At 36.8% G+C, this 27,351-nt stretch overlaps 1 protein-coding gene across 2 annotated transcripts in view; it reads right to left on the bottom strand.

The window, feature by feature from the left end:
- The window catches only part of SMARCA1 (SNF2 related chromatin remodeling ATPase 1), a 734,807-nt gene that overhangs the window by 386,934 nt on the left and 320,522 nt on the right, over positions 1-27,351 (bottom strand). Inside the window, exon 25 of one of the 2 annotated variants that reach the window (XR_015723364.1) lies at positions 1,953-2,112. The exons of the other annotated variant lie outside the window; for it this stretch is intronic. The gene's annotated coding sequence lies outside the window, so the exon portion shown is untranslated. The remainder of the gene's footprint in view (positions 1-1,952; positions 2,113-27,351) is intronic. 2 annotated transcript variants of the gene reach the window in all.

The raw sequence follows: 27,351 nt of genomic DNA, 5'->3' as shown, positions 1-27,351 counted from the left end.
CTAGTAAGGGGAATTTAACATAGTTGTTAGGAGTTCCAGTTCCAGAGTCAGACTGAAATGCATTAGAATCTGCCATGTAGTAGCTGAGGGATTTCTGCATATACTGCTTAACTACTCTGAGCCTTAGTTTTCACATATCTAAACAGGGATAATAATACATGACATAGTTGTTGAGAGGAATAACTATAGAAAAGTAAGAAAGCACCTTATTCTCAGATATTTGCTTGAGTATCTGAGTTGGAGGGGAAGGTGATGAGTGTTGAGGATATATGCTTTATAGTTCCTGTGAGTCACCAAGATAATGCTGCTGCTGTGTCAGTTGAAAATATTGGTTTGGAGCTTAAAACAGAGAGGTCAGAACTAGAGATACAGACATAAAAGTCAGCAGTCTACACTGATACTACAGAAGAATATGGGATTGCCCACGGGAAAAGTATAAAGTGAGGAGCGCAGAGGGCTTTGGTCAGGGTTCTAGAGAGCAGCAACAATTAAGAGGTGATCAGAAGAAGAAGACCCAACAGAGACTAAGGAATGGACATAGAGAAGAACCAGTAGGGGTGTGGTGTCGGTAACCAAGAGAAGAGAATTTTGAAAATGTATTAGTCAACAGTGTTGAATACCACAGAGGTGTCAGCTAAAATGAGGAAAAAATATTAGTTTCCTGAATTTGACAGGTAGGAGTCCATGCCTTTTGCCAGTGTTGTTTTAGTGGGGTGGTGGAGGGGGAAGCATAACTCTTAGACACACATTTTGAAATTCTGTACAGTTATTTTAATGTATATAGAGCATGGTTTCTGAGTATCTACTAGAGTAGGTTTCCATTAGAAGTGATTGACAAGTGTTAAGCAGACAGTCCTGGAGATGCGAGCCCAGGGGTCTGAATTGGCTACTTGCACAGAAAACATTTAGGAGGGGAGCTTTGTTTAAGCAGATTAAGCAACAACTAATGACTCTGGGAATGTTACCTTTTAGTATGCAAAAGGAGAAGCTGGTTTGTGTACAGTGTGGTTAATAATGAATTAAAACGTTGTCTTTTGCTGCACACACTGACTATAATACAGTGTAGGTTTAAATGATCGTGTTTGTTTTAACCCAGATTTTAACCCACCCAAAACAGTGAGGTCCATTATGTAAACTGCAGGCTATTAATCTGGTGTAGAGTGAGTAAAAAGTACTTTTTAAAAAAATTCATTTGAATCGGGGTGCCTAGGTGGTTCAGTCAGTTAAGCGTTTGCCCTCAGCTCAGGTCATAATCCCAGAGTCCTGGGATCCAGCTTCACATCCAGCTCCCTGCTCAGCAGGGAGCCTGCTTCTCCCTCTGCCTGCCACTCCCCCCTGCTTGTACTCTGTCAAATAAATAAACAAAATCTTTAAAAAAATAAAATAATTTCATTTGAATCTACGAAATAAATAGGATTGTAGGCACCACAGCTGAATCTTACAGCTTGGAGCTCTATTCCATAAGCATTTATAGAGTGAACATATACATAAAGCTAGGTTAAGTTTATTGAAATGAAAAAACCATGTCTTGTGAGGGTTAGTTGAAAGAATTGGAGATATTTAGCCTGGAGATGAGCCAAGTCAGAGGAACATGAACACTTCTTCAAATATCTGACACGTGAAAAAAGGACAAGAAAGTTGTGACCCCCAAAGCCATTCTAGGACCTATAGGCGGACTCTACATTAATATTAATTTGTACTCAATAAAAAAAGTTTCTGTTAGTAATAGCTGTCCCAAGATGGATAGACCACCTCAAATATCAGTAAGTTCCCCACACTGGAAGTATCCAAGTCCAAATTAAATGACCACTTGTCCCAGATGCAATTAAACACTACAGCTGGATCAGTTTGGGTTATATTCAGTTGTATATAACAGGAAGAAAGCAAAGAAGTCAGAAAAAAGACATGGCTGAAAATAATATAGGAGTATATTTCTTTTCCATGTGAAAGACCTTTGGAAGTAGGCAGTCCAAAGCTGCAGGGTTAACTCCACGGTGTCATCACAGACCTATGTTCCTATCCTTCTGTTTTATCATCTTGTCAGTTGTCTTCTACCATCAAGAATTCCTCATAGTCTCTTGAAGTTCGAACCATCATATTCTCAGCGTAGGTCTGAAGAAGGAAGAAATTCAGAAAAACAAAAAGAGACACCTCTTAAGTGTGCCCACTCCCTTTTAGAAGCCTTCCTGAAAGTCCCACATGGAACTTTTGCTTACATATCACTGTCTAAAAGTCTCATGGCCTTGGCTAGCTGCAAGGAATGTAGGAAAATAGAATATTTTATTCTGAATAGAAAGGTGTCCATCTGAAAAGTAGCATTCTGTACCTAAGGAGAAAGAAGAGCTATTGCAATAGGGCAATAGAGACATCTGTGACACAACAGCCATCTGATGAGTTTGAGTTGAATGAAGTGTAAGATTCTTTCCAACCCTTAGATCATGTGAGCTCAAAACAGAATTGTGTTTAAGAGACTGCTTTCAACATATTCTTAATCTGGGAGATAAGACTGCCCTTATAAATACTCCATCATCTGTGTAACCAGTTCTCTGCATGTAATTCCCTCTGTTTCAACCACTGAGAGTGGTTTCCTTTTTTCTGGTTGAAACTGGATTAATGTAGTACCTGAAACTATTAATCTTATTGGTTAAAATTTCTCTTTTGAGAGTCCCTGAGGGAATAAAATATAAAATAAGGAGGTTTTAGTGAAAATCATTGAGCATGGAGAGATGCAGAGAGCCTAGAGGCGTTTCCTCAGTACGGTAGAAAAGCCATGACAGATTTCAAGGCAGCTATGAGGACAACTATTCATTCAGATACCAAATATTTATTGAGCACCCACTATGTGCCAGACACTGTTAAATGCTAGAGATACAGTGGTAAACAAGACAGAGACATAGTTTCTGGCCCCAATTAGAATAATGAGAGCTCAAAAAAAAGTGTAAGAAAATTAAGAATTTAGAGTTGAGATTGGGGATGTTAGTCTAGAAACAAACTTCAATGACTTTATAATTTGGCCTTTATCTTGATTCAGAAATGTTCAAGAAATACTGACCTTGAAACTATTCCTCCCTTTTCATGCCTTCCTTTGTGATTCCTTAAAGGCAGTGTTCTGTGCTCACAATTTTCTAGCCCTGCTTTCCATAGTCCTTCTCTTGCCTTTACTGGGTTATGCAGCACTGTGTCAACCCATTGTAAATATTGCTGCATTTGCAAGTATAATAACAAATTCCATGCAACTTCGGCTTTCCATATTGTCTGACAAGAGGCCATTATTGTTTTAAATTTGTACTTACATACTGTAATATTTGCATTTTGCATTTAATCACTGTCACATTTTAGTGATGGGAAGTGGAGCTGGGTACAACAATTTGTATTACGTATTTTGACCTGAAATAGTACCCACAGCTGGGATGTTGTTTGGGCCCGTATAGACTTCAGTGATTCATAACTCAATGATTTTAATGTGTCTGTTGACCTTACAGACAGTTCGGTAATCATTGTTTTGTACCTAACTTGCTTGAAATCTAAAACCACTATATCTAAGCAAAGGGAAGCAAGCACTATATTTAAAGGAAGTCTCCATTTTAGCTAGCTTTGACAACCTCCTCCCAATAGCCTTTTCAAACTATCTTGACTTCTCCCATTTATACCCCTTGTTTATCTTCCTCAGGAATAACACGCAGTTTGGACTTGACTAACAGTTTTGCTTATTACATTTTCCTGTCCTTTCTCAAGAGCTTGTCATCTTTCTCTGGGTGGATTGTAAGCAATTTAAAGACAGGACCAAGCGTTTTAATTCATTTTTGGTCAATGACACCATATCTGTTTTTCCTTTTTTTTTTTTTTGCTTCTGTTTTTCTTTAGCCTGAGATTTTACCCAATTCCCCCCCCAAACACCCCAGCTTTCCTATTACTAAGCTCTGCTAACAACTAACCTTGTGACTAACCTCTCAGAACCTATTTTCCCATCCCTAGAATCAATTTGCTATCCACCTCTTATTATTGCAATTCAAATGAAAAGAGAACTACCTTTTAAGCAATAGCACCTGGGGGTGCCTGGGTGGCTCAGGCGGTAAGCCTCTGAGCTCCTGAACCTCTAGTTCAGGTCATAATCTCAGAGTCCTGGGATCTAGCCCTGTCCCGCTCCCTGCTCAGAGGGGAGTCTGCTTGTCTCTCTCTCTCTCTCTGCCCACCCCCCCACTTGTGTGTGTTCTCTCTCTTTCATAAAAAAATAAATAAAATTTTTAAAAATAAAAAATAAATAAGCAATAGCACCTGGTACAAAGCTAAGCATATGTAAGGGGTTCAGTAGTCTTCTTCTCCTCTTCCTGACTGATACACCACCAAAAGAAACTTACCTGTTCTGAGACCCACACCCTCAGAGTTCTAGCCTCTATTAATGTGACCATTCTAGTGAGTTTAGTGCATTAACCCTGCTACAGAATGTATTTATATTTTAAATGAAGTTCCCTCTAGAGAATGTCTTATTTCTCAACTGAACTGACACCTGAGCACACCAAGTAGTTCCGTTCCAGGTATCTTCTATCATTGTTCCCTGCTGCATTCATATTCATCATAGCAATTTAGAGCAATTTGAAATGAATTACTTCATTCCTTTACTTATTTATTGTTTTCCTCTCCCAATAGGCTGTGCACTCAAGCGCAGAAATGATGTCTGCTTTAATCACCAATGAATTACCGGAACCTAGCCAAGTGCCAAGCACAGAGCAGACAATATGTATTTTTTGATAGATTTGATGGATGGATGGATGGATGGATGGATGGATGGATGGATTTAATAAGTGGAAAATTAATCAAATAAATGAAACATTATGGTGGAAATTTCAGGCTTACTAGGAAGATGGTAAGAGCAATATTTGGGGCAGACAGGTTGTCACCTCAAATTGTATAAAGATAGACCTCCTTGAAGAGAAAAGTTTAAGAAAAGGTTGACTGAATGGAGCAAATGGATTTGTACAAACGGCAAGCAAGATACATGTTGAGAATTTGCAGAGGATATTATGTCTAAAGGCACAGGAACTCCTAAACCATGCTTATCAACAAATACTTTTCATACAAAAACACCAGAAGAAGCCTGACATATAATTCATTTTCCTCTTTCCTTTGTCTCCCCTGCCCAGAATTTAGCATTAAAGCTTGGCTACTTGGACCAACATATTCTAGCAAAAGTCCTTAGCTTCTGAAGTGAAAAATATACCAAGAACCTGTCACTGCTGAGGAACCAGAAAACAAGTTAAGTTTGTGAACTGTCAGGTTGGAAAGGATTTGCAAGCCCCTTCCCACCTACTCTATGCTATCAAGACAGATTTCCAGAGGTTTGAGAAAGATTTGTACTATGGCTTCAAGGTTTACAAAATGCCACCATCCTAAGAGTTTGAATTATTCCTCCCCTGTATTTCATTTATAATGTACCTTTGCCAGCATAAAGAATATTAAAAGGGCATTTGAACGGTAATAAGGCCCTAACACTTATGAGCAGCTATTTCCCTTCCAATACAGTTGTTTTGCTGAAGGGAAATAACCAGTAACAAACTGGATTAACCCCTTGTCTTCCAAAATATACCACTTGGTGTGTAGTTAGAAGCCAGTGCCCTGAGTGATTAAATGCTGAAGGACACAAAAATTAGAATTTTCCGTTAATACTTTTGATCTGCTCCTTCTCTCCCCTATTCCCCCTGCCTCTTCCTCACTGTAAGGGAGAAATAATTTACTCAAGAACCACCCCCAAATTGGAAAACCATCAGATTTAGGGTAAAATTCCTATGATTCAAAACATTTGGGTGAGTCCATTCACAATTAAGAAAATATTGGAATTGCATATTATTTTAACATAAAGGTTTTTTTGGCTTTCAAGCAAGGGGTAGTAGGATATAGTCATTAAGAACATAGACTCTGGAGTCAGGAAGTGTCAGTTTTAATCCCAGCTCCATGTACCAGTTGTGGGATCTCTGGCAAGTCACTTAGCCTCTCTGAATGTCAGTTGTTTTTTCAAATATAAAATGGGAATATACAATACTTACTTAATAGAGTTCTTGAAAAGGTTTTAAAGGATCTCTGATGAATGTATACAGCATGATCCTGATATATTCTAAGTGTTTCCTCTATGTTAGCCAAGGTACTCTTAACCTAACAAAATACTTTTAAATAGAGTTCCTTAGGAGACTGCCTTTGAATGGTTATTCTTAGACTATTGCTTTAACAACCAATCTTTTTAAGTAGAGACTTCTAATTGGTATGCTAGTATTTATTTATGAATATTTCTATAGTTTTTGAAATTTTGTCTTATTGTTAACATTATTCTTCATTTCTTTATAAATAGTATGAAAGAAAACGTCATTCAGCCAACACTCTTTGCATCACCATGTATGTCAGTTAATGATATTTTACCATATTTTGATTTTTCAAAGTACTTCTGGGCATTTAAACTAAAAAAAAAAAAGAATGTTCTTTTCATAGTTCCCTGCTCAAATGCAAACAAATATTGTCCTGAAAGGGGTCCACAGGCTGCAGGTGAAAACTTGACATTCAGCCAAGACTTAATTCAGAGTCAATAAAGTAATACTCCTATGTCTAGGTAGATGTGTAAATTTTCTCCACATGATAAATAAGCAGGCTGTGATTTCTATCAGATCAATCTTAGCTTGAGTCAGTCCTTCTCTAATCAATAAATCTGGATGTGCACTGAATTATGAAGTCAATATATGTGGTGTTACATTCACTTTAAACTCCTTCATCAAAAGTACCTACAATTTTTCTGTTATTGCCATAAATTCAAATTCCAGGTTTCTTTCTTTTTTTAAACTACCACTTTAAAGGGACAATAAGTTTCTGGGTCCTGAAAAAGCCCTTACTTGGATCTAGTTAGAAATCCACATAGATTCTCTGACCTAATCAATGCAGTAGCTATAATTACATTGGAACCATGCTATAAAGCAGAATTGGGTATGAAGCAGTTTTAATGAAAACTGTGGTGTTTGAAAGTTGTTGCTGGGATATTTAAAGTTTTTATTAGGAATTCTAAGAAGTTGGAGGTTTTCGAGGGATGTATGACTCATATGAAAGAGATCCACCATTTCCTGGCCAAGGTTATAGGTCTTCCACTGCTTCCCTTAACAGTATTCTTTTTCATTTTCATTATATGTATGTATACAACAGAGCCAGGCTTATTGAAGCCTTCAAGTCTTGGCAATGCAACAAGTATGTGCAACTTCGTTGGAATTTTAATATTGCCAGAAGATCCTGACCTGCCCATTCATTCTCTGTGCTCTAAACAATTATAATCAGCCCTCTTTGCTTCCTTTTAGGCTTGTTTCTGTTCAGTAACTTCTCCTGACACCTTTAACTGGGGGATATGGGATATTGTGGAGATAATTCTTGCCATTACCCTATACTACCACCACAAAGACGTGTGTGACTAGGATCTGTGTCTCTTCCAAGCTTACTCCACTCAGGAAGGGCTGTGATTCATTCTGAATTAAGTGCTTATTAAATTGATAACAGGTGTATTTTTAACTCCTTATCAGTTGGGGAACTTTAAAAAATAACTGCAGATACCTGGGCCACACCACATATTATCCCCTCTGGAGGTACGACTTCAGTTTATTTGGGGGTGGGGCCCGCACATTGTTTTTGCTTGTTTTTTTCATTTTTTTTCTGTGATTCTAATGTGTAATAATGGTTACAAACCATTGGGGTAGAGCCATAGGCCTCTATTTAGACATTAGTTTTTGCTTAAAGTGAGTTGAGCCATTGGAGGGTTTTGATAAGAAAAGTAACATGATCTGAGTTAGGTCTGAATAGGATCACTCAGGCTGTTCTGGGTTAGAAGGTTAAAGGTAGAATCAGGAAGACTAGTTAATTGACTATGGCAATAATCTGGACATGTCATGGTGATTGCAGTAAATATGGTAAAAATTGATTAGATTCTAATTATACATTGAAGGATAAAATATTAAGATGGCTTTTAGACTGAGGTGGGAAAATCAGAAAAAAGGAAGAATCAGGGAGGATGCCAAGGAACTGAGCAACTGGAAGAATGAATGGCCATTTTATTGGTTTTTTGTTTTTTAATTCAATTAATTAACATAAAATGTATTATTAGTTTTAGAGGTACAGGTCTGTGATTCATCAGTCTTATATATTACCCAGTGCTCATTACATCACATGCCTTCCTTAATGTCTATCACCCAGTTACCCCATCCCCCACCCCCAACACGCCATCCCCTCCAGCAACCCTCAGTTTCTTTCCTATGATTAAGAGTCTCTTATCGTTTGTGTCCCTCTCTGGTTTTGTCTTGTTTTATTTTTTCCTCTCTTCCCCTTTATCCTCTTTTGTTTCTTATGAATGGCTGTTCATTGAAATGGGTCAAACAATGAGAGGATCAGATTATGAGGAAAATATCAGCAGTTCAGTTTGGACATATTAAGTTTCAAATTCCTATTAGATATACAAGAGGAGATAGAACGAGGCAGTTGGATATACAAATATAGAGTTTAGAAGAGAAATATGGACTGTAGATATAAATTTGGATTCAACAGCATGTACATGGTATTTAAAGCCACAAGACAGGATGATATCACTGAGGGAGTGATTGTGGATAGAAGTGAGAAGCAGTCTAGGACCCTGACATCAAGAAGTTGGGGAGATAAAGAAGAACCAGCAGAAGGAAACTGGAGCAGCCAGAGAGATAGGAAGAAAACCAGGTGTGATGCCCTGGAAGGCAAGGGAATTACCTGCTATACAAAATAGTGTTAAAAGATTAAGTAAGATGAGAACTGAGAATTGACCTTTGCATTAGCAACGAGGCCATTTGTGACCTTGACAAAAGCATTTTCAGTGAAATGGTAGTGGAGAGAATCTGACTGAAATGATATCAGGAAAGAATGAGAGGAGAGCAAATGGAAATGGTAAATAGAGACAAGTCTTTTGAGGAATTTTTTGCTGTAGGAGGACAGAGAAATTGACTTCTTAAAATAATGCAAGTGATTACAGTATGTTTGAAGGCTGATGGGAATAATTCAGCAAAGAGGGAAAAATTGTTGATGTAAGAGAAAGGCAGAAGGATTACGGAGCAATTCAATATATTTAAGGAAGAGTCAGACTGCCTTGGTCCATATCCTGGCTTTCCCCTTCTGAGTTGTGAAATTTGAGGCAAATTAACTTCTCTGTGTCTCAATTTCTACATTGGGAAATGGAAATATAGTAATACCTACCTCATAGGTTGTTTCAACTATGGGATTAGATATGTAAAGCACTTAGTGCTATATAGTAGGGACTCAAAAAATGTTAGCCAGTATTAGTTGTAACTACATTCCTCTTTTAACAAAACAGTGCTTAAGATTTCTTTTTCTATAAATCTTCCTAACCAAGTAGCCCCCACCCCACTGCAACCCCAGGTTCAGGGACTCTACTCATTCAACTAGTCTCTTGGCACTTAACGGATATATATCCATAGGTCATGCTGACATTTGCTTCTGTTTTCCCTTTTTCATATGTCATTTCTGTATCTATATTTCCACAAGACTCCTCTTTCCCCAAAGGGGTAGTACTTACTATACAGGCCAAGAGCACAGGCTTTCAAGTCAAACTGTCTTGACTTGGATCCCAGCCCTGCCACTTGCTGACTGTCTAACTTTAGACAATGTTTTAACCTTCCATCTCACTTTTCCCATCTGTAGAATAGGGATAATAGTATTACCCACCTAACAGATCACTGAAAGGATTAAATGAGTTAATGCGCAAACAGTGCTTAGAATAGTACCTGGCACATAATAAATTCACAACATATTTTTGCTGCTATTATTCCTAGAAACCATAAACTATGTCTTCCAAACATTTGGCACCACCCCCTACCCAACATCATACCGTGACCACAACACCACAACACATCCATCCTCTTCCCTAAATGAGAGCTTTATATTCAGGGGCATTTGCAGTATAGAATTTATGTGTTTACTAACCACCAGCCTGCCTTCTGGGGTCACGTGTGCAAAATGTAATAAAAGCCCTCTTTTTCTCCAAGTGACCTGAAAGAAGTCTATCAACAGACCATTTATTCTCATTACAGTAGTATGACTGTATCTAAAAATTAAAATGAATGAATAAATAAGATGGCTATCTTTATATACCCAACATTTTTCCTAGTATTAATATTTAAATCAATTAAATTTATTTAAATTTTTTTCATTTTTATTTTTCTCTCTTTACTTCCTGTAAAGGGTGAGAGGGAGTCTACATAACTAACTTCTATTCACCCTTCAGATCCTAAATTAGACATTACTTACTCCAGGGAGCCTTTATTCCCTGCTATGTCATCCCAATGTGTCCCTGTGTTTGTGCTCATCATGACACCAATCACACCATATTAGAATCACCTAGTTACTTGCCAGTCTTTCCCACTCCATGTGCACAAGTACTGTGTCAATCTCATTCCCTAGTGACTACAACAACATTTAACACATTGTTGGTACACAATACACATTTGTTTATTTGTTATTATAGCTGTGTTATTCCAGTAGCCAATTAGGTAGGATTTTTCCCTTTTCAACCTGGAACTTTAGTGCTGTGTAGATATAATCACAATACAAAATAAAATGCAACGATATCAAGGAAACCTTATGTATGATCAGATTAGAAAGCTATCTCCACAGTGGGATTTGAAGGAAAATTAGAAAGTCCCTATACAAAAACATCTCCTCTACCAGACCATCTACCTCAAGACTACACATTGTCACAAGTTCATAGATTATAGAATAATAGCAAAAAAAAGCTGCAACATTCATTGAATGCCTACTATGTGCTAAGCATATTATACATGATAACTCCTTTAATCCTCACAATGGCTCTATGGTGTGTGTATGACTAGCACATTTTATGGATGAGGAAACAAGGTCGTAACAGTTGAATAATTTGCCCAGGGATACACAGAGAATAAATAAAGAGGTAGAATTTAAATACAGGTCTTCCTGACTCCACATTTATATGTTTTCTATTATTCTACATCAACACCCAGGAGACAGAGCCTAGACAACTAAGTAAGGATAGAAGCAAAATATAAAAAATAGCCTGAGAAGTGGCTGTGTTCATGGAGGGCATGGGCAATAATGGTTTTAGGGATGAACAGTCTATTTATGTGCTGTGGTAGGCAGAATAATGGCCCCCTAAAAGTGCCCAAGTCCTAACTCCTAGAACCTGTGAATATATTACCTTACATGGAAAAAGGGATTTTGCAGATGTGATTAAGTTTAAGGCTTTGAGAATAGGAGATTATCCTTGATTATCTTGAAGGACTCTGTGTTGTCGCGTGGGTCCTATATTAGGTTCCTGTGGACACTGTAACAAATTATCACCAACTGGGTGGCTTAAAGCAACAGCAATTTATTCTTTCACAGTTCTAGTGGCTAGAAGTATGAAATCAAGGTAACAGCAGGAACCCACTCCTTCTGGAAGCTCTGGGGAGACTCCTTCCTTGTCTTTTCCAAGTTCCGGTGGCTCCAGGTTTTCCTTAATTTGTAGCTGCGCTGCTCCAATATCTGCTTCTGTGATCCCATTGCTGCCTCCTCTGCTCTTCTTTCTACCTCAAATTTCTCTTTGCTTTTCTTTTATAAAGACATTTGTCATTAGGTTTGGAGCACAGCCAGATAATCCAGGATGATTTTTTTATTTCAAGATCTGTAATTATATCTACAAAGAACCCTTTTCCAAACAATAATATCCTGTAATATTCACATGTTCTGATAATTGGGATGTGGATATATCTTTTGGAGGGCCAAAATTCAACCCACAGATCCTTAAAAGTGCATAACCTTTTCTAGCTATGGTCAGGGAGAGATGTGAATACAGAGCAATGATCAGATAGATGCAATGTTGCTAGCTTTGAAGATGAAAGAAGGGACCATGAGTCAAGGAATGAAGGTGGTTTCTGGAAACTGAAAAAGGCAAGGAAACAGATTTTCTTCTAGAGCTTCCAAAAGAAAATGCAGTCTTACCAGTACCTTGACTTTAGCCCAGTGAAACTTTTTTTGGACTTCAGACCTTCAGAATTCTAAGATAATAAATTTGTATTGTTTTAAGCCACTAAGTTTGTGGGAATCTGTTACAGCAGTGATGGGAAATGTATGCCAGTGCTGAAGAAAGTTAGAGCAAATGTTTGGATCAGAACAAATATGGAAGCCAGAGTCAAGAGGGCAGGTCATGGAAGAGAAGGATGTAAATTCTGGAAGGCAGATCAGACAAGAATTAGGAAAGCCAAAGGAAGAAGAAGGTCAGGACAAAGAAAGTAGAAGAAAGTGCCATCATCTGGCAAGAATATCCATATAGAGTTGCCTGCAATGTTCATATTACTCACTCTTTGGGTTAAGGCATTTAAGGTTCTCCTTCAAGTTCAAGTTTCATATTAGTATCACCTACTTAACACAGAACTTGTTAAAAAGATGTCCTAATGAGTCACCTAACAGGGTCTGAGCAAAGACCCCAAGACTGATAAGTGCAGATAAGAAATGTTTACAGAATGGAGCATCTGATAGGCACAAATACTGAGCCTGGCAGGTGGTAAATGCAACAAATATCAGTTGAGTGGATGAAGGAATACATGAGTGAATGAAAACACTGAAAACTCAGAAAGTTTGTAGGACAAGATGACTTAAAGAAAGAAGGATGGACAAAAATGGCATGGTACTCCAAAGGCAATCTTGGCCCATTGCCCTGAAAGCTAGTTATGGACAATACTTCTCTGTGATTGCACTAGTGTGTCTTTTTATAGCATTTATCTCCTTTTATAGATAACTTTATTATTTCTAATTTCAAAAGTAATACATCTAAAAGGAAAGGAAAAAATGCATGTAATCTCATCACCCCAACATAACTATTTTGGAGCATTGACTTTTAGTCTTATGTCTTTGTCTATAACTCTATGTCTGTGTCTCAATCTCTTTCTTTCTCTAGCATGTGTGCGTATGTGTGTCTGTGTGTGTGTATTTTAAAATATGGTATATTACTCTATTTACTATTGTACAAATTGTTTTTATGTTTTTAAACCCAGCACATATTGTGGTTACTTTTCCAGGTCAATAAATATTCTATTACAATATGATTATATATAACTACATAATATCTCAACCTATGAGCATATGTAATTTATTTAGCAAATCTCCTACTATCTTTTTTTATAATTTTCCACCATTAAAAACAGTGGTGCAGTGAACATTTTTTATAGTCAGTGCATTATACACATCTCTAATTATTTCCTTAAGGTAACTTCCTACAAGTGAAATTGCACATTTTGTGGATTTAGATACATATTGTCATATTACCCTATAGAGAGATTTACCTATTTATATTCTAACTTGAGTATGTAAAAGTTGTTTCCTCAAACCTTTGTCAACTCAAGTATTATCAATTTTTTAAATTTGCCAATGTAATGGATAGATTTAGTTTGTATCTGTTTGATTGCTAATGAAGGTAAATATTTCTTCAACTATTTACTGGCCAATTTTGTTTCTTTGTGAATTACTCTTATGTCCTTTGTCCGTTTTCCCATTTATGTTTTTATCTTTTCAAAATTAGCTTGTAAGAACTGCTCAAGTAGACAATCTGCTGCAAACATTTTCCCATTTGTTGTTTTCCTTTAATTTTTATTATGAATTTTTAAGCTACGAAAGGAACTTAATATATTTGTTTTTGTAGCATTAACTCAATCTTTCCTTCCAGATTTTATGCCTTTACTTAGAAAGATGTTGCTATACAAGAATACATAAATACAATAAATGCATATATTTTCTTTTTGTTATTTCATAGTTTCATTTTCACATTTTAATTGTTCAATTATCTAGCAATTTCTATTGAATATATGAGGTAAAGGTCTTATTTTAGTTCACTCATAGTAGATAGCCATTTATGAGATGATGAATTTTCACTAGAAATTCACTGAAATATGTCCAGAAAAGAGTGTACTGACTCTCAAACTAATGAAATAATTTTTTTCAAAACCTACATTGTCCATACTGAACCTTAGGTCTTAGTAACTAATGGATTCTGATCTGCAAACAACCCAGCATGCCAGCATTTGCAGAGGTACCCATGAGACAACCAAATAGCAAAGATCCTTTGCAAGCAAAAGGTCAGCTTCTCAGCGTGAAGTCTCCAGTTACAGACTCACATTCATTCTCAAATCATCCTAACACAGAGAAAACAGACGTATTTACTTTTCACACGATTCATGGGTGAATTTTGCTCTGATACAAAGTCAACAACCAGATCTCTTCTCAACAAGCTGAAGCACATTCCACACTGGTCTCTGGATGAAAGGCCTGCCGGTAAACTTGGTGAGAACAACAAGAAAAGAGGCATTTTTAGATTAGAAGAAAACCCTCCTATTTCACTACACAGGGTCCTTTGGACCTAAATACTCTTGTTCTGAGTTATATTTCCTATAATATGCTACCTAAGCAAATGCTCAGGGAAATAGCAGCTGGAGCCATTTGAGGATTACTAATTACAGGGCATCGAAGGTACAATTTATAATTCTCCTTGACAGATGTGACCCATTATATTAAACATTGTCGGCATGCTCTACAAGCCAGATGCAGGCTGGGAATAGGTTGGTCCTTGAGTGGCACAGCTTTTCAGCAAGCTTCACCATTACAAGTAGCTCTGTAAGGATGTAAGAGAAACAATTGCTAACATGATATAATAGGAATATTTTTTAAAGACCAATTGATTTGAAAATACCTCACTCAATCCATGAAGTATTGATATGCAAAGAAATGCCTAGACAGTTCTATTAGATTATTAACTCTGCCTATTTTTCAATACCACTAATGTTAACATTTGGGTTGAGAAGATTTTTCTGAGTCTGAGCCACAACATTCCCATTATTTTAAAAGTTAAAAAATATTTTCAATGATTTTTCCACCAGCTCATGCTGCAGCTAAGTAACACCTATACTATATAGAAATGAATGCTCAATTCAAAGCATTTCAGGAAGAAGAAAAATGTCAAAACTATCATTGTTTCTGTAGGCAAAACAGATAGCTGCTTGAGTGGCTCTTAGACTTTCCAGTCATTCCTGGAGGTATGGCCAGAGGGTCCCTCAGCCACAAATAGAACTATTGCCCCTTCACACAAACAACAAAAAGACTCAAAGAGTCACATACACAATTAATTATTATTATTTTTCTAAGACCTCCTTTAAAGATAAAACAAAAAGATAATATATGTTTACAGTTCTGTGACACATAAAAAATATAATTAAAGTACTAAATCTCTCCAAACAAATGTGATGTAGAGAATTAAATTCAGCATTTATCTGGAAAGGAGTCCCCTCGGAGAAATCAGGTTGATATGCGAGGGATCAGTCTTGAAGTCCTGTTGCTGATTTTTTTCAAGAAATGGTGTTTTGGTCAACCCTACTCTGATTTCTCCTCACAACTGTCCGTCAGAATGAATTACAGGACGTATTACCTGAATCCTGAGATGTAGCCATATTAACAGCCCCTGATTTTTGTTCTTTTGAATGCCATTTAGATATCTGGAAGTTGTTCTTTTCTATCATATTTCCAGCACCCTCTGACAAAGCAGAATTTACATTTCCCACACAAGAGGGTTTTTTTTTTTTGTAATGGGTTTCAGAATACAGAAAGTTACATAGTTTATTTTTAAATCTTCTTTATTACTTGCATAAAACTGTCAACAGCTTATGCTAGTCTTGAAAATATCAACCTGATTTAAGAGAAATTTTCCTGACCTGGGTGGGAGTGGGGAGAGGAGATAAGAAATGGAAGAATACAGGGGCGTGAGGGGAGGAATATTTTTCCCCTAAAGGATTTCAATCTAATTTTTTTTTCTTGTGAAAGGGTCGTTCATCTTTCTAACATATAATTGGCTCTAATAAGGATACCACAAACTCAAAAAGGTCAGAATATAAGCTTTAAAGATTGGGTATGTTATTTACAGACTTGGGCACTGACCACATTTGCATACATGAATCTTGAAGAAGCATTTCTGGTTCAGCTCATGAAAAATCAATTGGGAGGTCATATGTTTGAAAGTGCTGTCTTCCCTCCTTGTAGGATGGGAACCCCAATAAATCTTTTGTGTTATGACCAGGTATAAGTCATAAAACAGCAGTTATTGCAGGTTTTATGGAGCTGAGAGCTGGGATACTCATGAGGAGGATAAGTTCATAATAGCCTTAAAGAGCAAACTATCTTTCAAGGTCTTAGGTTTCCATAGCGAGGCTGCTCCAGTGATCGGCAGCTTACTTTTTTACCAACATTTCTTAGAAAAACACTTCCACATTTAACATCCCAGCTAGATAACAAGTATTTATTGTATTCAAAGACTTGTGTTTTGGAGGATCTTTATCCATGGCTTTGAGCCTTCCTAAAAACTATCTGTTCAACAGCCTGCGCCACATCTTTTGAGGTAATAAGTCTTTTCTGTCTTAAATTTGCCTTTTGCAAGAATTCCAAAAGGGATCCTTAGCTATAAGTAATTGATGTATGTCTTTAACATCCTATACGCCATCACCCTAAAGAGCCCAATTTTTCCCTTGGCCAGCTGTCTGTAGCCCAATACCTTGATACCACATCATTCTAATCCACTGAATATAAATGTACAAAGTTCAGAACCATTTTCATTTCCTGTAGTTCATACTGTCTGATTTCCATGTATTAGCTAAGTAAATTTTAATGCCAACCCATACTAGAATAATAATGGAAGGTGACCTAAAGGGGTTTTTTATGGGAAACTACATAGATACACTTCTGGATCCTCCTGGAAAAAGTGGTGTCTCCAGCTTTAGAGGGATGGGCAATAGGATAATAAAAACAATACATGGGGTTAGATGTAGCCTCTTAAGACTTAAATCAAATTAGATCAAGTACTCACTTACCCAGATGTCTTTTCTGGGCTCTTAAAGAACAGAAACCATTCCCTGAATCAATCAATTAATTAAATATACAGGTTTCCTTTGTATAATGATCACTTTATTTAACAAATGTTGGCTCAGCAACTCACCCTGTGGGCCAAGCCCTGGGCCGGGTGTTGGTGATACAGTGAAAAATCAGACACAGGCCCAGCCCTCAAGTAGACTTCCTGGTGGGAGAGACAATCAATGAAACAAAGAATCACAAGATTTTAAGGGCACTGTATTTGTGCTGAGAAGCTAGAAGCAAATGTTTTTGGAGGGAATGCATTCCACATGTGGTGACACTTAAGACTATATAGCTCTGATTTGGGGAAATATAGCACTTAAAACAAAAAGTAAAATTATGCTACAAAATATGAATAAAGCTGCCCCTTTGTTTGATTTTGCTGAAGTGAGTTTAATATGGAAAGGAAGTCTTTCATGGAACCCCTGACAAACCCATGGCAAACAGCCCCAAACTGACATAGCTGAACTTTGAATTAACCAGAACAGCAGTGTCTCTCAGTGTTCCTGTGACCTGGAAATACTTCTTTTTCTGCATTTTTCTGTTTTTAACTGAGAGAAAATTAACATACAATAAAATGCACAGATTTTAAGTTTTTAGTTTGATACATTTTGACAAATGTAAACATCCTGGTAACCACTCCTCAAAACAAGATACAGGATATTCCCATCACTCCAAAAAGTTCTCCTTGCCTCTTTCCAGTCATTTCTATGAATACACACACTCAGAGACAATCACTGTTGTAAATTCTTCTATTACTATGGATTAGTTTTTTCTGTTCTTGAACTTCATATGTGGGAATCATACAGTTTTTACTCTTTTGCATCTGGGTGGACACACCAGCATTTGGAGCAGCACACTTGAAGATATTAAAAGACTCAAAACAACATTAAAGAAGTGAGAAATAAATACAAAACAATCCCCACTGCAGTGCTTCCATATCTCACTGTGTATATAGAAATATCTATAGTTAGGTATTCATTTCACTGCCCTTCAGCCCTAAATCATTTAAGCCAAACTGTTTTCTCCACAAGAAAAATTCTCATATGTTCCAAGATGCACAAGATCTTTCTTTGATGTGGCCTGGCAGGCTATGCCTATTATGTCTTCCTCAAACAGGCTGCACTGGGCTCTACTTTCATGTAGTAGCACATATCACTCAAAGTAGATCCCTCAATTTGATACACATACAATTTACATGATGATCAAAATTTCACTGTGCAACTGGGAAGGCTTCAAGGACACTCTTGTACTATACTACACTGGGTGAGAACCATTGGGGAGAGACATTCATGCCAAATGAAACAAGTCCATTTGCCTTCCTATGCCAGGTTTTGTTCTACCTTCGTTTCCTTAGTAGGTCACTGAATAACACTGTCCATCATAACCGATTGCACCAGTTGGATTTTCCCTGACCCGCTCTGCCCAGATGCTGCTGTTTTCCACTCTTTAATCAGAATACAGAACGCCACATGCTGTGTGCGTCAGAGAGAAAACAAGAGCAGAAAAGACAGTTCAATAGTGGAGTTAACTGGGTAGGGAAAGAAAGGATGTCTTATACCCATGACTTAAGCCTTGTATATTTCCTTCTTCCAACACTGGGAAACAGTTGTAATTATGTGATATTCTGTATATGTATAAAAGTATAGATCTATTTTGTATATATGCTTAAATATGTATACAGTAGCTTGAGACCAACAACTGGTTCAAGATCACAAGAAATTCTGATATGTGACTGCTGTTTCCATTTATATTTTTGTCCTCAGTGGATTATTTTTTAACAAAATCCCCTTCTGCTTCAATTTCTACCACTCCCTTAATGGATTACTAATTAACTTATCTATCTGTGGGGAAATGGGACTACTGACAGGCAAACACATTTTCAAACTTTCTTTGGAAACCCAATCACACTTCCATTTCTTCTCTGGTTACAATCCTCTGGGGGAGAAAGTTTCCACTTAACCCCAGTTTAGCAATTTGCCTTTTACTCCTCCCTGCTAAATATTGAGCACTGTTAGGTCTTTAGTCTCAAGAAGATGGGAACATCTAAAGCTAGCGTGGTTAAGAAACACATTTTAGTCTGGAAAGGTAAAGCAAAGAGTGTCCTTTGCCTTGAAAATTCTTGGATGTCCTAGATCTTGAATTTGAGGGAAGTTCTGAGAGTTAATATGTTTTTTCAATATATATTTTTGTTTTCTACAGATATGAGTTACTGGATTCAGTTGTAGAAGAAAGAACCTCATGGTAATCTCAATACCCTGGGTCTATGGAAACAAGAACACCATCCCTTAATATAGTCCCGTTGGGTACTAGAGGCCATTCAGCTCAATTAGGTTGGACTAGAAGCTAAGACTGCCCTGTCCAACCACCAACACCTGAAGGAAACTTCAAACCAAGAGATCCAGGTTTACAGAATAGAGCTTCTCAGGGATCCAGCCCTGGTGCAGATATTGTGCAGATATTCTTAATGATGATGTTCTCCTACCGACTACCCCTGAACTGAGTCCCTAGGAGCAAAGCGAAGGGTGGCAGGTGGCTGGTGGCTGATTCCAGGGCTCATTAAAAGGCAAGCAAAGTTTCCCCCTGTTCTAGGCTCATGCAGCCTTGTTGGCATTTTTCTAAGTTTTGTTTCAAAAGGGAATGTAGTTGTATGTACAAATTGAAAGAAATCTGGGAGAATACAGAAGACAAGAAACTTGGGTGCCATTTACCATTATCTTGATAAAATGGCAGTGACACACACTCCGCCTGCCACAATTAGAGTGATAAATGCCTGTTTCTTTGAGGCTTGTTTGAAAGTCAATTATGTAAATTATTTGGAGAATACTGACAGATGGCTTTCTTCCCCAAATGAGACAATCAAGCTGAACTTTGAAATGTGCATAAAAAACACTGTTATTTCTTAAACAGAGGAGGCCTCCCTAAGAGGCTGACCAGAGGACTGGATAAAATCTTGCTATTGGCCACTTTTGATGAACGCTGCCCTTAGGTCTTTTTTCCCCGTCGGATCTCCCTCTTCTCCCATGCTCAATGGCAGCTTTGCTTCTTTGCATCTTGTAGTCAAATATTGATCCTCCAACCTGTCCTCAAGGTTTTGATTAACGCAGAAGATTGCCATGTAAGCAGCTTTTTGTTTGTTTTCAGCTAATTCATTTTTTATTATTCACTTGCTGCAGTAAATCTTACTTTTATTGTCCAACCACTGAACAGAGAAAAATGGATTGATGTGAGTAACTAAATAAATCAAGCTGCAATGTGTAGTGAAGTGTGGGGGGAGAAAGGAAGTATTGGGGGGAGTCTAAGAAGCTTGATGCAACACTGTCCTTCATTCTTCTTAGTTCTCTCCTGATCCTCAACCCAGTGTACAGTTTTGATTAGATTGTGAGGGGGTTTAAGGAGGTGGCATTGTAGTACTGCAGCAGTAGTTTACATTTAAAGCAACACAGGTTTAAAAAAATGATTGTTTAAAAAGTCTTCCCTCACCAAAAAAAAAAAAAATAGAGATTCACCAAATGAGATATGTTGCTTGTTACTTTTCATTATATTAAGTAATTCACTTGGCACAATTATTTCAATCCTGAGGTGTATTTATTTTTTATTCCTAATGGCACAAACCAATCTTCTCCACTGATGTTTACTGGTGACACCAAGTAGATGGAAAGTTTTGAAGAAAACAGTCCAGCAGAACAGAGCAAAAGATATATAGGTGTAAAATTGAACAAATCAAGCTAAAGGCAAACTAACTTGTTTGTTAAATGCATCAATTTCAGGATGGGGAGAAAGGGAGAAACTGGAGGAAGAAAGAAGAGAAAAACAAGAATGAAGGGATATTTGCCTCCAGCCTCTATCATCCAGCCATCCTTTCCCTCAGGTACTCAGTATACTCAGGCTTCCTTAAACAAAATACAAACACACAAGCTATAAATAAAAGATTGATAGGGTTCACCACCTGAAAATGTAAAACTTCTATATACAAAATACATCATAAACACATTAAAAAACAAATCACAGATTGGATTTACAAGGCATATAACTGGCAAAAGATAGAGATCTAAAATATGTAATGAATATCTGCAAATCTATAAGAAAATCAATATAATAGGAAGATGGGCAAAAGACTTGAACGGGCATTTTACAGAAGAGGAAATTCAAATGCCCAATATACATATGAAAATAATTCAACCTCAATAGTTATCAAGATTAACACTACAAATTAAAATAGTAAGTTACCATTTTCACTACTGGAAAAATGCAGAGTCTAACAATACCATACATTTTCAAGAAAATAAAGAAAAGAGGAATTTAAGAATTCTGGTGGAATTTTATATACTTTGGGATAACACCATAAGAGAGCAATTTGCCAAAACTAGTCAATCTGAATATGCACATTCTCTAATGCCCAGTAATTCTAATTCTAGTCATTTATCTTGGGAAAATTCTTGCAGATGTAAAGTAGCATGTTCAAGGATATTTGAAACCGCATTATAATAGGAAACAATCTAGATAATCATCAAAACAGAAATGAATAAATTACGTTATAGTCATATAGTAATACAAATACAAAGCAGCAGGTAAAATGAATGATCTAGATATGCATGTATCAATATGAATAAACATAATCATGTTAAATGAAAAATGCAAGTTGCAGAATGATATGTATACAGGAAGCCATTTATGTAAAGTTTAAAAAACAATAATACTGTATATTATCTGTGAATACACACACAAACACACAAAATACACTAACATGCATCGGAAGTATGCACACAAACTATGGGATACAGGATACCTCTAAATACAGGGGAGAGCAATGTAATCAGGGAGGCTGAAGTACAAAGGGGACTATAACTTTAACACTTTATTTCTTACAAAGAAGAAAAAAAAAAGCAAGGTGGAAAGGGCAGGAGTGAATTTAAAAAGGAATATCTGGGAGCCCCTAGAGCTTATAAAATTGTTAATAGTTTTAGAAGAGCCACTTTCTCCCTGTGAGTGGTACCCCTTCTGCCATTTACAGATATATCCCAGTGCTTCAATAGTTTATCATTTCTAACCTCGGTGTTAAAACTTAAGCTTTTTGTTAGCCTCTAGTAATGCCCATATCAATTCCAAAGCAGGATTCAGAATTACAACACATGAAAAGAAAAACCCTCTATAACATAGTAGTGGAGATTTTACTAGAGATTTTGTGGTGAGGAGGAAAAAAAGGGTTTACAGCAAAGAGCAAACAACTAATCAAAATCCTCAAGGAATAGGCATTTCTCCCCCAAAGTTTCTCTTCAAAAACTAGTTGCCAGTTTCTTCCTCCTTCTTGTTCCTGTCTTCATTCAACCTTTCCCCACCTTTCTTGTCCAGATCAGTTTAGCTCCATCCCATCTCTCAATCTTAGGCAGTAGCTAAATGGATAAGCTTCCAGCTATCTCGCCAAAACTTTCAGCAAAAATGGGTCTCTCTCCCTAGACTGGAAGGGCATTATCAAACATTGTCCTAAAGAGAACATAATGAAGTACTCAAAAATACCTGAAGTGCTCTGATAAAATAAATTGACTGACCAGAAGTCAATTGTCAGTCACCTATTGCTAGTAAAAGCAAAAATAAACAGCAACTCAAACTCAACTGCTTTAAAGAACAACCATTTATTCTCATTCATGAGTCTGTAGATTAACAGTGAATGATTCATCTAGACTGGGTTCAGTTGAGTAGTTTGAGTAGTTCTGCTTCTAGCTGCAGGTCCAGCTGGGCTTAGCTCCTTGCTAAAAGACAGTCTCAGTCTGCTTATGTATTTTTATTCTGGGACCCAGGCTGAAGGTATGATTCTTCTTATGGTGATGGCAGAGGCACAAAAGACATGCATATTTCATGTCTCTGCTCTCATCAGTTCTATTAACATCCCATTGACCAAAGCAAATCATGTGATTGAGTTCAAGGGATATGAAGGTAAACTCATCCCATGGAGACTGGAGAAGGTAGATATTTTTGAAGTATAATCTAATCTACCACATCAATCAAAGTATGTCATTTCTGTGATGGAAACTTTTCATTTCTTAGCTTCCTGGCAAATGTTTCCACTGTTTTCTCCCTAAACTTCTAGAAATCTTACAACGCTCTCTTTAGGGAATAATGAATCACATCTTTACTGTAGTGAAGGAAATAAATGATGTTATTTGACTTGAAGAGGAATGGGTCTATGAGTAGAATGTGTGAGCAAATCATGTCATATTGATGGGTTAGGAAATCCCACAAATCACCCAGTGGGTCCTCCAATGAAAAAAGTGTTATAAAGAACCCAGAGGGTCAAGGAAGATGAGGAGAGTCACTTTTAACAAATGGAAATTGTTAAAAGAGACAGTTTCAGTTCTTTGTTTTATTCATTTATTCAATAAATATTTATTGAATACCCACTATAGACCAAGCACTGTGCTAAGGGCACATGGTGAGCAAAATAGTTAAGACACTTACAACCCTGCAGTGCAATAAAAGAAAGGAATATAGTGCTGCAATACAGAGTAATGGTTGTGGGAGAGGAAAGGCAATTTACAGATATAGTGGCCAGGGGAGGCCCTACTGAAAAGGTAGCATTTAGGCTTAGACCTGAAGGGTAAGAAAAATCTAGCCACATGAAGAACTAGAGAAATCACATAATCAAGAGGTATATATCAGAGTTTATTGCCTATAACATTAACGAGAAAAGTTAAAGGAACAAAAGGCATTATATGAAGGATGTCATTGTAACTGCTTTAGAGAAAGATGTTATGAGAAAGAAATCTATGGCATATAAAAAGGGAAGCAAACGTGTAGAACAGGAGTATAACAGAACTTTGTCCTATTGTTATCCTCAGCATAATACCCTCTGCTGAAAGGTACCAAAGTATATTGCACCTAGCAACAAAAGATTGATGTATTGCCCAGCTCTGCTAGGGGATTGCCTAAATCAGTTTTTTCTTCAAGTGTATTCACCAAGAATTTTGTTTTCCGGGACATTAGAAAATGTTATGCAAAAATGAGTATAACACTGGATAGAATGAATCCGGTTTCTTTACCACAATGCTTCTCAGAACCCTAAAGTGTACTCACAGAGATTGAGAGCTTTTAAGAAGGAAACAGGCTGTGCTGTGTGTTTTCAAAACTTAAATTATCAAGGATTCCCTTTCACTGGCCACATTCCAGACTGTTCCAAGGAGCATACTTTGACACTCAGGGAAATGCTTGCACTGGATGCTTTCAAGGTCCACTTTAGCTCCAAACGGTTCTGTGATGAGCACAATCACCTCAGAGGGAGACCCTGTTGGTACCAGATTTTCTTTTAAAGGATATGATCTATGTATGTAATCATACCTCAATTAACCAAAAGAATTCAAATAAGGTACAATCCTAGTCCCCTTTATACCAAAAGCTACTCTTTAGTAAATACTGTAATAGCAAGATTGTAGAGTAAGGTATATATGTAGAATACAGGCTATATTTAAACAGGGAAATGATTACCAACCAGATAATGAAGACAAGAATACTTCTCTGCTGGAGTCTGGGAGGGATAATGTAAAAATGAAACAGATTGAAACAGACCTATGATGAAAACTCTAAGAATGGCACAATTTTTTATTTAAAATGCTCCCATATTCATGTATCTTGAAATCATGCCAGAAGTTCAGGAAATAATCCATGATTAGGTATGATTAAGTGAGAAGCATGGAACTAGCTAGCCCTTCATCCTCTTCAGGAGACTATCACAACATCAGTCATTTCTGGATTATTTTTTATCTTTCTTCATTTTGCACCATTTGGCTAGAAAAATGGTTAAGAATTTCTTTAACTCACTTATAATTTACCATGTCAATGAGTGTGTCAGCTTTGTCATTTCACAGGTTATTTCCCAGGTAATAGACATTCATTCATTCTATCTTTCTATGCTTCTGCCATTCTTAACAAATAAAATCCAGGGCACTGAAGTCGACCGTGTGCATCCAGATTACTAAGAACATTCATTTTGTACCCAGACTGAGTGACCTTGAGCAAGTCTTTACTTGACTAGACCTCAATTTCCTCAACTGTAAAATAAGTGATTTGGACTAGATATTTGCTGAAGTTCCTTCTAGCTTTAAAATTCTCTGATTCTGTTTTGCTTTCCAACTCAAATTACTAGAAAATCATACATTTTACTTAAAAAATCCTCCTTCTACCTACACACATTCTATTCTCTAAATACATTTTTAAAATTCTTAAACTAACAAATTTTTGATACATAAAAAGAGAATTAAATACTCCCAGAACATTCAGACTAACAATTCTTTCATTAATTCATGTAATTTCAGGTGGAGACTAAAAAATGAAATAAACAAAAGCTGGAGTGATGACAATTTAATAGCTTTTAATTTTAAGTGGACAGCATAAATATCAGCTTCTCTGGCTTCTCATGTGCACTTTAATTTTCCCAATATCTTAGTCTCTCACTAATAATATTTTAACCAATCACTGGTACTTATCAAGCATCCACATACAGAATGTCCATTCCTGTACTAGTTGCTGAAGAGGATTAAAATAGATTTTACTGACTTTAAAAAGCTTCAACTGGGGCTAGGGAAACAAAACTTGGCCCCAAGAAACAAATAGGGACTAACATCAGATAATATATAATTAGGTGCCAAATTGTGTGGTATAAGCAAGCAATAGTCAACTTTTTCCCTCTCTACAACATATATAATGAATATGTTCTCTATACTTGGAATAGAGTAGGGACTCAATAAATATCTACAAAATGAATATGTAAATGAATCTCTACACGCTAAGATAATAATATAAGAGTATTCAGGATTCTGATAACTCCAGCTCTTCTCTGACATCCAAGAAATTATATCCATCTGAGTACAAGTGATTTAAACAGATGTCTATCATATGACTAATCCATTTGAATACACACAAATACACATACACATATATACATATATAATCCCTCTCAAAATAAATTTATTATTATTACCAAATTAAGATACAATTCACAATTGGTGTTGCAACATCATGGTTGAGAACACTTGGTGGAGACTATTGGTGCCATAAGACCTCAGCAAAACCAGAGATTACTATAGAATGAAGTAGCTCCCAAATGCCTTCATGGAGGAGGCAAAGGAAAAGGACTTCTTAAAAATAGGTAGGAAAGGTATAGAAAGGCCATGAGGAGTGGGGAGGGCAGAATAAATATAAAGTGAGTAGGAAGCAGTGAGGATGCAGACTTGAAGTGGGGTATCTTTGTTAGGAAGCAAAAGGAGACAAGTTTGGATAGATGAAGTATAACTGAAATATTTAGAGTTGATCCAATGGCAACAGAGAGCTATTACAAAAACTCACGAAAAGTCTAGCAGAAAAGGGGTTTGTGAGCTCTGTGTGTCTATTTATGCATGAGTATAAGACACAGGGTGAAAAGAGGAGCGGGGCAAGATTTATCTTTTTTATAGACCTTTTCTAAAGGGAAGGCAACTGAAGCCTGGCATTTTAATACCATTTTACGAGGCTTCATACATTTTAATTAATGTTAAACTGATTTATACCCTGAGGGGTTATATACAAATGGCACAATCAAATAAAATAAAGGAAGACACATGTGCACAAGTTTGCATGTGTCTATACATATTTATAGACACATCCTTCAACTGCATTTGACTGTGCTTCTGTTATAAGTGCCAGGTTCCACCCACACCCCAGTCTTCCTGGCTTCAATCAGGAAGTCAGAATTAACAACACATGATGACTTGGGGGGGTTATTGCCCATTATTTGATCTAAAACAACTTGAACAGTATAAAAAAGGTGCTGCTCTAAGAAGAAAAAGGATATATTAGTCATGTAGCCACTTTGCTGGTGCCTCTGTTATGCTTTCAACTGTAAACTGAGTTTATTTTTTCCATCCTAAAATCAAGTTTCCTAAAAGCTTGCCATGTAACTTAATGCAATAGCTTGCATTTTTCCTTTGGGAAGGAAGAAAACAAGAATTTCCTTACATGGTAACAGAGAAATGTTACTTAGCTGGAAATGCATATGTGTATGTTGCAGGGGGGTGCAATGAGATGACAGGAAGATGACAAAAGAAAGAAATGGTTGGATTTTCACTCTGGAAAACAGTATGGAGTTTTCTCAAAAAGTTAAAAATAGAACTACCCTAGGACCCAGAAATTGCATTACTAAATATTTATCTAAAGGATACAAACATAGTGATTCAAATGGGCACATGCACCCCAATGTTTACAGAAGCAATGTCCACAATAGCCAAACTATGGAAAGAGCCCAGATGTCCATCAATAGATGAATGGATAAAGAACAGGTGGGGAAGAAAAAAAAACAAAGAACAGGTGATACATATATACAATGGAATATTACTTGGCCATCAAAAAGAATGAAATCTTGCCATTTACAAT

The sequence above is a fragment of the Ursus americanus genome, chromosome X (genome assembly GCF_024610735.1).
Source record: "Ursus americanus isolate L20-20 chromosome X, mUrsAme1.1.p, whole genome shotgun sequence".
Classification (NCBI taxonomy): domain Eukaryota; kingdom Metazoa; phylum Chordata; class Mammalia; order Carnivora; family Ursidae; genus Ursus; species Ursus americanus.
This window is presented reverse-complemented; position numbering and strand designations above follow the sequence as displayed.